The 14,095-nt window shown below is 44.2% G+C and overlaps 1 long non-coding RNA gene across 1 annotated transcript; it reads left to right on the top strand.

Moving 5' to 3' along the window:
- The first annotated feature begins 6,803 nt into the window (after positions 1-6,803).
- LOC135973848 (uncharacterized) lies at positions 6,804-11,489 on the top strand. Its single transcript, XR_010590883.1, has 3 exons — positions 6,804-6,939; positions 7,282-7,452; positions 8,905-11,489. It is a non-coding gene; the product is annotated as an uncharacterized LOC135973848 (long non-coding RNA).
- Positions 11,490-14,095: the final 2,606 nt, after the last annotated feature.

The raw sequence follows: 14,095 nt of genomic DNA, 5'->3' as shown, positions 1-14,095 counted from the left end.
TGCTCAGTGAAATGAGGAGCCTCAACTTAAATTACTCCCACGTGGCAGACAAAGGGGTCACAGTGGATTGAAAAGGCATTCATATGACAGCCAGCAGATCTGTGTACGTGCCTCCCTGCTGGCAAAGTGCCAGCCGGGCTGAGTGTGGTTGGGAGGAGACAGCCCCAGAGTTCTCCCTATCCCCTTTCCCTTAACACCGCACCATGGCATGGTGGGAAGGCTGACTTGTGTTCCAACAAGCCTGAGAGCTATAAGATGAGGAGGAGGACTGAGTTCTCCAGTCAGTCATGTCCCATGAAGTGTTAGTGAGCAGAAGGCAGGTGATGCAGACAAAGGCGAGTGATACACACATGGATCACACGCTGTAAAACTAATCGCATGGACTGCATGACCTGCTGGCGGTGATTTATTTACATGTATCAGCACATAGGTTTATTTTCATGTATAGATTTATTTACATGTATCAGCACATGTATCAGCACATAGACATAGAGGGCATGATCCTGCCCCTTTGGATTCAAGGGGAGCTTGCCGTTGGCATCAGTGGGAGAAGGAGCACACCTGGAGAGAGTGGTTACGCAGGCTTGAGGGGCCTGTCCAGGGAATTAAAAATGCCAACAGTGACAAAAACAGACGCAGCAGATCAACAGCCTTTCCCTGGTCTGTAACAGGTTGTTCAAAAACTAGCCTCCCCTACTACCCACAATACAATTTGTGCAAAACCTTAACCACCCAGTAAAACACCACACCCACATGTACACACACCTGCGTACACAGATGCATGTACCTATACACACATACACACAGCACAGGATCTGCTCTTTCCGGGCTGTGTCTCTGGCTCTGTGGCTGCAACTTTACTGCCTAGCTCAGCTTGAGCCCCTGCTGTCTCCTTAGCTCGGCCCCACTCTGTCTGATCCAGGCAATTCCTGCTCACTGGAGGATGGGACCCACCCTGGCCTCCTGACTCCCTGATCAGCCTGCCGGCCCTGTCAATCAGGCTGACTTGGAGCACTGACCTCTCTCCATTGCCCCTGGGGACTGTCAGTCTCAGGGTCCTGATTTCCCATCGACCCTTCCCCTTTCTTTTGGCACTGGGAGTTAGCCAACCAAAACACCCTCACTGAATGTTAGTAAGGGGACCCCTTACATTCCCCCTTGCTAAAATTCTGCCACAGCCACAATATTCACACCAGTACATCCGGCTACCATAGTAACAACATATACCCACATCATATCATATCAAAAACCCATTAACAATTATCAAAAGAAGATTTAACATATTAAACAGTCCACATCTCCTTCTTCATACTATACATAACAATATTCATTAAAACACTACATAGAACCAATAACATAATCATCTCTAAATTTAACAGGCAATACACCCTTATTAGCCCTCTGGGACCTTCTTAAGACTGGCGGTTTGTTACCCATATTTTCTATTTCCCTGTCCTCAGGTAATACTGGGTCAGTTTGAGAGATATGGCCATTCTCATTAGGGTTTGGGTTTGCCCCATGCTATTCCCCTCTATATTCGGTTTGTGGGACTAGAACCATCCCCCAATTGGTTTCAGTCTCCTCAGGGCGTGCTGCTCTACGCCTCCTATGGTCCCTGATTGAACTAAGAGTGCAATGTTTTAGCTGGTCCCTATGTACTACTCTCAGGACCTCCTCGTTCAGGCCGGATGGTGTAAACTGGTAGCTCGGGATTTTTGTGAGCGACTACAATGTGGGGATTTGACTCCCACTTGTCCTGTATTTTATTACGCCCCCTGGTGTCTATGGTTTCGAACTAGTACACGGTCACCAGGCCTGATGACAGCCCCCACTGGACTTGCGATCATAAGTCCTTTTCCTACTTTGGGCTGTGTCTTTAGTTGTATTGAGAGCAACTTCACAGTCATCCAAATTGGTCACCTCATCCTCCTCTGAGCCCTCTCTGTCCAGACTATCCATTGGCAACCTGGGATCCCTCCTGAACATGAGATAAAAAGGAGAGTAACCTGTCGACGAATGGATATGGCTGTTATAGGCCAACACCAGCTCAGAGTGATGTTCCTGCCAGGCTCGCTTCTTTTCAGGCGGGAGTGTTCTTAGCATGTCGTGCATTGTCCAGTTAAATCTCTCGCACTGAGCATTTCCTTGTGGGTGATAGGGTGTTGTTCGGCTTTTGGCTATGCCATACAGTTTACACAATTCAGATATTGCCTCTGATTCAAAATTCCTCCCCTGATCCGAATGTAACCGTGCTGGACAACCATAGCACAGAAACCAGTGTTTTATGAGGGCTTCAGCCGTGGTCCGCGCTGTCTGGTTTCTAGTTGGAACTGCAACAGTGAATCGGGTGAACATGTCCATGAGAACCAGTATGTTCTCATACCCCTCTGAAGATCTCTCTAGCTGTGTGTAATCCATCGCTAGGACCTCCATTGGACAGTCACATTAGTACAGGTCAAAGGGGCTCGGTTGGGAGGAAACACATTCTTGGCTAGGGCACACCGTTTGCACTGAAGGGTCCACACTTGCATGTCGCTGCCCATCGTGGGCCAGTAATAGTTTCTCCTCGTCACCTCAAGAGCGCTCCTGTCTCCAAAATGCCCCCCATGATCATGCCTGGCTTCATAAACTTGACGACGTAGCGACACAGGCACCACTAACTGCCACAATTCTTCACCATCTCGGGGATGATATGTTACCCGGAACAGCACTCCATGGTGTAATCTAAGTCATTCCCACTGTCTGGCTAGCTTCTTAGACTGGGGATATCTGGCCCCAAATCTCCGGTCTGGCCTCGTTTGGCTCATGACTGCCACTAAGACAGGTCTAACATCACCTTCTCGTTGCAGAATTTGAATCTCCTCCCATGAGTACCCCGAGATTATCACGTTCTCCCCTTACCAGGTTTTGTATTGCATCCTTTACCGTCACTTCGTCCTCGGGCTTTGGATTCTCTAGCCACAGACACGTCCGCACAACATCTGCAGGAATGACTAGGAAGTCTTTCTCCAGATCCTCGCCCTCTTCTGATTCCTCCTTCAGAGGCAATCTAGACAGGGTGTCAGCATTGATGTTCTGCCATCAAGAAAGACTAGGAAGTCTTTCTCCAGATCCTCGCCCTCTTCTGATTCCTCCTCCAGAGGCAATCTAGACAGGGTGTCAGCATTGATGTTCTGCCTTCCAGGTTTATACTGTACTTCAAAAGTGAACTCAGCGAGTTGGGTCACCCAACGGTGTTCAATTGCACCTAAGTTAGCCGTTGCCAGGTATTGGAATGGATTGTGGTCTGAGATTACCGTGAATTTAGGGTACGCTAAATAATCCTTAAATTTTTCAGTGATAGCCCACTTCAAGGCCAACAGTTCTAGTTTAAAAGCACTGTCGTTTTTGTCATTTCTTTCTGACCTCCTCAGCCTTCGGCTTGCATATGTGATCACACGCTCAGTCCCCTCTTGCTTCTGGCTGAGCAACACACCTAGGCCGTGCAGGCTCCCATCAGTTGTCACTATAAATGGCAGGCTAAAGTCAGGCTATGCAAGCACAGGTGGTGACATCAGCCGATGTCTTAATTCGTCAAAAGCTGTCTGACAGGCATCATCCCACACAAAACATTGGTCCTCTCCCTTCCTTTGGGCAGGTTGGTCCACTAGTCCATATGGGGTGCAGCAATGTGCGCAAATTTTGGAACAAATCGTCTGTAATAGCTCATGATACCTAGAGCCTGCTGCACTTGCTTGGCATTCTTGGGGACCGGCCAATTTTTCAGCACCCTGGTCTTCTCCTCATCTACCTGGATTCCATCCTTCGAAATCACATGGCCCAAGAATTTTACTTTTTCACGTAGGAGGCAGCACTTGCTTGGCTTCAGTTTCAATCCATGTTCCTTCAATTGTGTGAAAACCAAGTCCAATTTTTCCATATGACTCTCAGAATCCTTGGAAAACACAATAACATCATCCAGGTATATTAGCAAAGTGTCTAGGATATAGTCTCCCAACATCCTCTCCATTAGTCTCTGGAACGTAGCAGGTGCATTACACAAACTGAATGGCATAAGTGTCCATTCAAACAGCCCAAACGGAGTCGTCACTGCTGTCTTTTCCTTGTCTCGTTCTTGCACTGCAACCTGGAAATAACCAGAAGTTAAATCGAGGGTTGAAAACATTCTTGCACTTCCTAATGCATCCAGTGACTCTTCCACCCAGGTAGCAGGTAGGCATCCTTGTGTGTTACCTCATTCAGTTTCCTGTAGTCACAGCAAAATCACACCCTGCCATCTTTTTTATTACAATCACTGCAGGTGATGCCCACGGACTGTGGCTTTCTTTAAGGACACCTTGAGTCACTAGGTCCAGGATGTGTTTTTTTACCTTCTGGAACACTCGTGGTGAAATCCATCGGTATCTCTGTTTTATCGTGACAGCATCTCCAGTGGCTATTTGGTGTGTCACTGTGGTGGTGTAACCAAAGTCCCGCTCATCCCTGGAAAAGACCTCTTGATGTTTCTCCAGTAGCGCCTGTAAACGTTCGACCTGTGTAGGGTGTGACGTTGCACTTTATACAATTTTTTGAAAGTAAGCTGGTAAGTATAAATATAATGTAACTGAAATATGCTTCATGCAAAAGGTCTTTTGTAAGGTATCATTACAAAGCTTATAATCTACTAAGTGTGGTTATCCTATTTGTATAAATGTGTTACTCTTGTATCTAAAACTAGAAATATAAAATATAACTCTAAGGGCCTATTGTAATTATGCAAAGTGTGGGTCATTAATGGTGGTTTGGAATCTTGATGGCTCCCATTAACCAGGACAATTGTCTGTAGATGGCTCTATTTTACTTGTAAGTCTCCATGTGTGCTGGCAAGTGGGTAATGAAGTCTTACAGTGACATGTGATCATGTCACCTGAACTGGAATCCATCTTTAACCTGGTGCTTTTCCAGTGGTGGGGGATGGGGAGGAAACCCAGAGGAACAAAAAATTCCCACCTTATGCAAAAGATATATAAGTGGGTGGAAGAAAGAAAAAAGGCTGCCATCATGAGAAATCCTCTAGCTACCACCTGAGATGGAACAAGGGCTGTATCAGGGGAAAGGATTGTGCCCAGACTAGGAAGGTGTCCAGTCTGTGAAAAAAACTTATTAAAACATCTCTGAGGGTGAGATTGTATCTGTATTCAGTTTTATTACTTTATTAAACTTAGATTTGTGTGTTTTATTTTATTTTACTTGGTAATTCACTTTGTTCTGTCTGTTACTACTTGGAACCACTTAAATCCTACTTTCTGTTTTTAATAAAATCACTTTTTACTTATTAATTAACCCAAAGTATGTATTGATACCGGGGGGGGGGGGGCAGGCAAACAGCTGTGCATATCTCTCTATCAGTGTTATAGAGGGCAAACAGTTTATGAGTTTACCCTGTATAAGCCTTATACAGGGTAAAACGGATTTATTTGGGGTTTAGACTCCATTGGGAGTTGGGCATCTAAGTGTTAAAAACAGAAACACTTCTGTAAGTTTCTTTTAGTTAAGTCTGCAGCTTTGGGGCATGTGGTTCAAACCCTGGGTCTGTGTTGAAGCAGACTGGCATGTCTGGCTCAACGAGAGAGGGTGCTGAAGTCCTGAGATGCCAGGGCAGGAAAGCAGGAGCAGAAGTAGTCTTGGCACATCGGTTGGCAGTTCCCAAGGTGGTTTCTGTGATCCAACCCATTACAGTGGCGTAGTCGAGCCGGATCTGTGCACAGCTGATAGCTTTAAGATACTGGTAGTGATTTTAAGTGAGTTTTAAGTGTGGTGGCTGAAGAACACACAAAGTGGTTACTGGTTTGTTATTTTCTGTTTGCTTATTTCAGGTAAGGGAAATAGGGTCAGAAAAGAAAGCAAAATTGCCCCTGGGGACTGTCAGTCTCAGGGTCCTGATTTCCCATCGACCCTTCCCCTTTCTTTTGGCACTGGGAGTTAGCCAACCAAAACACCCCCACTGAATGTTTGTAAGAGGACAACAGTCCCCTTACATTACGGAAGCATGGGGGCACCATTTAGGGAGGATTGGTGGCTCAGACTTCTGTCTGAACTTAAAGAGACAGCATGGCCACACTCTCTGACTCTCCCCCCCGCCACACACACATGCACACTCCCTGTCACACACTCAACCCTCCCATCCTACCCCCCCAAACACACACTTCAGTTGCAAAGTGGCTGGCAATCTAGTAGATGCCCATGGAACAATGGGACTGAGAAATCTGCCTCCCGTGCCGCTGCCCCATGAGGCATTGCAACCCCTTCCCAAAGCACCCTACGGCCAGTTGCACAGTGAGATAGCTACCCACAGTGCACTGCTCTCTGGGTCAATGCAAGAGCTGCTGGTGTGGATGTGCTCGTCCAACACAAGGAGCATAGTGTGGACATGCAACAGCGGTTTAATTAAAGCAGCATAACTTTTGTCAACAAAACTGTGTAGTGTAGACAAGGCCTTAATGAGGTTCCCAAATGCCCCCTCTGGGGGCTGAGAGCCTGTGCGCCCAATTAGAAACCCCCCTGCAACCAGCAGCAGCGCTAGCAGCCCAGGGACCAGAGAGGAACTCAAAGTACTTCACGTGGGTAAATAGCTCCTTGTCACCTAGCTCCTTGCACCCCAGTGGGCTAGCTTGCCTTTATTGTATTTACTGCTTTGGATTGTATTCAGCAGGAATGCAAGAAACCTACAGGCCTGTGTCCTGTAAGACATTAGCTTCAGCAAGTTAGCATAATGCTTGAGACATATGAACTTTGAACAGATAAACTTTGCACAGATAAACTTTGCACAGATAAACAGCTCAACAGAGCTGAAAATAGAGTATTTGGGGAGCTGAAAATAGAGTTTAAGGGAAAGTTCTGACCACAGATACATGAGTCAACCACAGAAGTGTCCTGGCAATAAACTGATGTACATAACAGGTACGTGATATACATCTAAGGCTAGCTTGCTTGCTTGCCTATATATCTTTTCTTATCCATTTCTTATTTTCTTATGGGTTTGATTATTTGTTTTATTATAATAGATTGATAGATTTATATTAGAGTATATTTTGGCTGTAACACAAGGGATCTGCAGGCCACATCCTGTATGTTGAGCTAAGGCAAGGTTAGCATACATATGTTTGGGAACTTTCACCTAGATAGATGGTGATGAGCTAAAGCATAAGGTCCATGTATGGCTGTGACTTTTAACATAGAGGATGCATTAAAGCAGGTTGGCATAGGTGCTTTCCTAAATTCATACCCTTTTAAACTTAACAGGTACACTACAACTTGGAACTTGGAAAGAACCGAAATAACCGGCTAGGATAAAAATAAGAAATGTGATACCTAACCACAAAATGGCCATGGTAATGAATGGACGTATATGATAATCAGTTGAGATCATTGATATACTAACCTATAGGAAAAAGACACTCCAACATTAGTAAGGTGAGGAAATACAAATAAGGAATAGGGGAAAAATCCCCTACTGAACATGCATCAAACATTGTGGTGTCAGCGTAACATATTATAAAAGTGGCATCCCAGCCTAGGAGCAGTAGGAGAGAGAGATGTAGTCCTTGGGAGGTGCCAGAATGATGGCCACTGGTGATGAAGGTGATGGTGATGAGGAAGATGATGATTAACATTTCAGGTTGTTCTACAAGGGATGGGGAGAGTATATGGATGTGCAGATGTACATTCTGTAGTATCTCTATCTACCTTACTGATTTGGGGTGTTTGTGACTCTGCTAAATGTATTAATAAACTATATTTGTAAACATAAAAGAGTTCCTATAGTGTGAGCGTTGCAACTGTGCACATTGGGGTTCCCACTATATTATAATTTGAATAATACTGGGCCAGGTCTTTGGGCAAGAACCTGGCAACCCTCAAAATGATAACTGAGGATTCTTAAGTAATCAATATAATGAATACATAATCTAAAGATCAGGCAACATCTTGATGGAAATCAGAGGAAGTTTTATTATATATACCTCTGCTTCTCAATCAGGAAATAAAAATGTTTCCTTTCTTGAATTAGTGTATGGATCCCTGGGACTTTTTTTTAAATAATTCCTGGAGTGCTCTTACCAGGTTATTACAGCCTTAGGCCTGGTCTACACTAACCCCCCAATTCGAACTAAGGTACGCAACTTCAGCTACGTGAATAACGTACCTTAGTTCGAACTTACCACGGTCCAGACGCGGCAGACAGGCTCCCCCGAGCAGGATTACCGGAGTCGACGGGGAGCACTTCTGGGTTCGATTTATCGTGTCCAGACAAGACGCGATAAATCGAACCCAGAAGTTTGATTGCCTGCCGCCAAACCAGCGCGTAAGTATAGACAAGCCCTTAGAACAGGCCTCTTTACTAACCTTAATATATGAGTATGGACTTGAAAATGACATTGTTTTAGAGGGCAAATTTTCTTAACATTTAAAACATATAGTGTCATATTACATTTTCATTAAGGCACAGTTAAGAATCATCCAGTTGGGTCACTGTAGATACACACTCAGGATTTCTATATTACAATCTAAAACTGAACAGTCTCCAGAGGCTAAACCAGGTTTTTAGATCAGTCATTTGTAAAAGCAAGTTCAATTTTTAAATTTGTTTTGTTGTTTTGAATCTTTACACCTTGAATAGCTTGAACTGGCATGTGTTTTCCTTTGTGCTGGAGAAATATCAAATGCATTATATAAATAGATTACAATGTTTAAGACTTTATTTCTATTTACTGAGTTACTTAATAAGAAAAGAAAACACGTTGCAATTGGAAAAAGTGAAAATATTTTTATCTACTGTAAATACGCCTTTAGGTGGGTTTCCTATCTATTGTAACATTTTCTTTCCAATCATCACTTTAAAAGCTTTTTGTCTTTCCTTTTTTTTAGGCTAATGTCACCATTCCTCAGTGGGTCACAATTGAGAATACCAAATTCAGGACAAGCTGCTGGGAAAAAGGGCAGACCCACCCCAAAACTGGTGGTTATTCTTCCATGAGATATACCAAACCAGCAACAGAAGTAAACGTCTGTCTCACCACACTGGCTAACAAGAAGTCAGAAATGCAACCTTCTTGGGCAGTCCAGTCCTGGATTCAACACCCAGACACTAAATTTTATGAGTGGTTATTTAAAACCAATTTCATTAACCAAAGGGTCCTCCTGATCCCAAAGGACCAGCCACATACCCAGGTCAATATATAACTCAAATCTTACCCAATAATCACACAGTTGGGGAAGCAGGGAGGGATAGCTCAGTGGTTTGAGCATTGGTCTGCTAAACACAGCGTTGTGAGTTCAATCCTTAAGGGGGCCGTTTAGGGATCTGGATGATTTAGTTGGGGATTTGTTTGAGCAGGGGGTTGGACTAAATGACCTGGTCCCTTCTAACCCTGATATTCTATGATTCTCAGGCTACATCTACACTACAGGGGGGAGTCGATTTAAGATACGCAAATTCGTCCCTGAATACGTGAATAGCGTAACTGAATTCGACGTATCGCAGCCGACTTACCCCGCTGTGAGGACGGCGGCAAAATCAACCTCTGCGGCTTCCTGTCGACGGCGCTTACTCCCACCTCCGCTGGTGGAGTAAGAGCGTTGATTCGGGGATCGATTGTCGCGTCCCGACGGGATGCGATAAATCGATCCCCGAGAGGTCGATTTCTACCCGCCGATTCAGGCGGGTAGTGTAGACCTAGCCTCAGTAAGCAAGAGATTGAGGGGTGATTGATAGGAACCCCTGTAAGAACTGCCTCATTTCAGGGGGCACATTTATCATATTGGGGGGGAAAGGATAGCTCAGTGTTTTGAGCATTGGCCTGCTAAACCCAGGGTTGTCAGTTCAATCCTTGAGAGGACCACTTAGGGATCTGGGGCAAAATCAGTACTTGGTCCTGCTAGTGAAGGCAGGGGACTGGACTCAATGACCTTCCAGGGTCCCTTCCAGTTCTATGAGATAGGCATATCTCCATATATTTATATTTAATCCTTTAGTATCTAATATCTAAAGGTGATGGCATAAACTGCTGGCTTGTTAAGTCTCTGGGTGCTTCCAAATAATTGGAAGATCCTCAGTCCCTTGGTTAGAATGCTCCCATTAGTCTAAGTCCATAGTTCAGAGATCAGAGCAGGAAAGAGGCAACATGGAGATGCTTCCAGGACCTTTTATAGCTTCTGCCATGTGGAGGGAAGCTCATTGTCCCAAACAAAGCCCTCAGTACAGTTTGTGGAAAAATACAGGCACACAAGATGGAGCTCAGTACCACATGATCTAGTCATATGCCCTTGCATGCTTTGATAAGTCATGGCAGGGGCCATTACCCATATTCTAGCTAGAATGTCCACATGAAAATCCATTAAGTGTGGACAGGCTTCTTCCATGGCCCACTGTGTTTGTTGATGGGTCATCACTTGAATACTCCATTCAGAATGCACTGGCTAGACTGGATTTAAACTGCCTTGTGGGTGTTTCCACAGGATCAAAAACATTTTAAATACAGGTACATAGTCAATATTCATAACTTCAGATACAAAAATGATGCATGCATACAAACAGGATAATCATATTCAGCAAATCATAACTTTTCCATTGACGCCTTTCATGACATATTTTGTACAAGATTTGTTGCAATTATACAACTGAAGCAACAATGATCTACATGGTCATATTTTAATCATATAATGTCACAGATAGTGCCAAAATGAATTTCTTCTCTAATTTATTAGTTATTCCATGTTTTAAAAGAATATTTGAGGGGAAACTCAACTACTTTAGACTTCAAAACTTTTAAATGAGAAATGAGATATAAAAATTGAGTGTGTATATTTGCTGCTTATAATTTTCCAAAAGGTAATATAAATTAAAATAAAAAAGTATGTGGGTTTTTGAGGGTGATTGGTGTGACATTGTAAGGACAAAAAGAACAGGAGTACTTGTGACACCTTAGAGACTAACACATTTATTTGGGCATAAGCTTTCGTGGGCTAAAACCCACATCATCAGATGCATCCAGTGGAAAATACAGTAGGAAGATATATATACAGAGAACATGAAAAAATGAGGGTTGCCATACCAACTCTAACAAGACTAATCAATTAAGGTGGGCTATTATAAGCAGGAGAGAAAAAACTTTTGTAGTGATAATCAGGATGGCCCATTTCAAACAGTTGACAAGAAGGTGTGAGTAAGTAGGGGAAAAATTAGCATGGGGAAATAGTTTTTAGTTTGTGTAATGACCCATCCACTCCCAGTCTTTATTCAAGCCTAATTTAATGGTGTCCAATTTGCAAATTAATTCTAGTTCTGCAGTTTCTCATTGGAGTCTGTTTGTAAGGACAATGATATTGAGCAAATGTTATGCATGAATTTGATTTACCGGTTAAAGTTATTAGTTCTTGTATTAAGACTCCAAAACTGATACAGGAAAATAAATGCAAAGTAATGCACATTGGAAAACATAATCCCAGCTATACATATAGAATGATGGAGTCTAACTTAGCTGTTGCTACTCAAGAAAGATCTTGGAGTCATTGTGGATAGTTTTCTGAAAACATCCACTCAATGTGCAGCAGCAGTCAAAAAAGCTAAAATATTAGGAACCATTAGGAAAGAGAGAGATAACAAGACAGAAAATATCATATTGCCTCTATATAAATCCTAGTACACCCATATCTTCAATACTGTGTGCAGATCTGGTTGCCTCATCTCAAAAAAGATATATTGGAATTGGAAAAGGTACAGAAAAGGGCAACAAAAATGATTAGGGATATGGAACGGCTTCTGTATGAGGAGAGATGAAAAAGACTGTACAGCTTGGAAAAGAAATGACTAAAGGAGGATATGATTGAGGTCTATAAAATTATGAATGGTGTGGAGAAAGTAAATAAGGAAGTGTTATTTACTTCTTATAATACAAGAACCAGGGATCAACCAATGAAATTAATAGGCAGCAGATTTAAAACAAACAAAAGGAAGTATTTCTTCGCACAAAGCAGAGTCAACCCGTGGAACTCATTGCCAGGAGATGTTGTGAAGGCCAAAATTATAATAGGGTTAAAAAAAGAACTAGATCAGTTCATGGAGTATCCATAAATGGCTATTGGCCAGGATGGGCAGAGATGCAACCCCATACTCTGAGTGTGGCAGTGTCCCTAGCCTCTGTTTGCCAGAAACTGGGAATGGGCAACAGGGGAAGGCTCACTTGATGATTACCTGTTCTGTTCATTCTCTGTGAAGCACCTGGCATTGGCTACCCACAGAAGACAGAATATTGGGCTAGACAGATCATTGGTCTAACCAAGTATGGCCATTCTTATGATACCTCAAGGCTTGGGATAGGGAATATCTTGCTGTATTATCTCTTGATTTTTCTAAATTTAGATATAAACTTAAAATATGGGTTTAACTGGTGTTTGTATATTTTTTTCTTTCTTTAAATAAGTAATTTCTAAGTTATGTGCCAAAAAAACTAGAGTTTTCAGGTGCCTAAGTAGTTCCTGGAATCACGGTTAAAGTTTGCCCCCTTCACCAATCTAAAATATTGCCCCTGTTGTGGCATCAACCGCTGTAAAAGCTTCTCACTTACTAACTACGGCAGCTGGACTTGGGATGGCCCTGAGCAGCCAAGCTCAGTGCAGGCCCCTGTATGCACAGGAAAGGACTGGGAAATAAACCCTCAGAGCCAGGGCTCAGAGACCTTGGCACAATCAGCCTGCAGGGAAGGCAACTGAGAGGAAATCGGACAATACCATCTATCCAGGGAGGGCAGCTTGAGAGTGGGAGGAGGCTGATCACTCTCATTAATCTCCCAGCAGCAAAGGACTGTGCTGCAGCAGGCAGTGCTCAGGTGGAATGTGATGGGAATGGGCCAGAGCAGACCTCTGAGCATTCTGCAATGCTGCAGCATTCCCCCAGCCGCAGGATTATGTTCCAGAATCCCAGCTGCTTTTGAAACTATGATGGTAGCAAAAATAATCCTGATGGAACCAGTCAACAGGAGGTTAGGGAGACAGAGGTGGCATCCAGTTTGCAGTTAGGGAGCAGGGGAAGCCAGAAGTGCAGGCTGGCAAGCAGGGCCACTTTAACCCCACTGTCGGAGCCAAGGCCCAGGGATTGGAGCCAGGCCACATGGAGAGAAAAAGGGAAAACATCCATCTTCCAAAAGAATCACTGTTAGAAATAGTGATCTAGGCATTTTACCTCAGAGTGTTTTCAACAGCTTGTGTGGGCTGGGGGATGGGAGGCAGGCTAGCAGCTGAGGGTAGGGTTCCTAGCCCTTTAAGAGCAGTCCAGGTGAGTGAACCAGCTGCCCAGGAGTCAGCAGAATAGTCCCAAACACCCGGCTCTCTAGGAATCCTGTCAATCCCATTCACCCCAACACACAGGATCAATCCCTACAGTGTGTTCCCTGCAGCAGCCTCCTTTGAAATGGCCCTTCCCACCTCTTATCTACGAGCACTCTGCACAGCCTGATGGATCACGCTTGGGGAAGATCATCGCTTTTTCCCCTCCTGTTGATCTAGCATGCTAAAGCCCCCTCCTCTCCTGCCGCTATGACCACATCACCCCTCCTCCCACCCCTCCACACACGTACACACACTGAGTTTCCCTCATAGGCACCTGCCTTTTCCCACCTCACACTCAACATCCTCACCCTCCATACCTCACCTCGCTGCCATTGCTGCTCTCTGCATCCCTCTTACTCCCAACATTCCCCCCAGCCTTCTCCTTGCTGCTCCCTTCGTCTCCTCCCACTCTTGATTTCACCCCCAGGCTTGGAACAGGTTCCCAGTTCTTCCTACAAGAGTTCCGAAATCTCTCTGATTCAACCCCCACTGTCAGACATCACTTGGGACACAAACAAGGCTCCCCCATCCCCATCTATCCTGGGCCACTTTTTACATGTCCTATAATAGTAAGTTCTTCTGAGTAGTGGTCAATGGACAGTTTCTTTTGACAGCTGCTTTGGGTGGGTTCCTCCAGCTGGCCAATGGCAGATGCTCTGACTTCCTTCTGAAACACGTGTGCTAGAGATTTCCACCTGCTTTTCTGGATAACTTTAGAGTGAGGAGATTATTG

This window comes from Chrysemys picta, chromosome 10 (assembly GCF_011386835.1).
Source record: "Chrysemys picta bellii isolate R12L10 chromosome 10, ASM1138683v2, whole genome shotgun sequence".
NCBI lineage: Eukaryota > Metazoa > Chordata > Testudines > Emydidae > Chrysemys > Chrysemys picta.
This window is presented reverse-complemented; position numbering and strand designations above follow the sequence as displayed.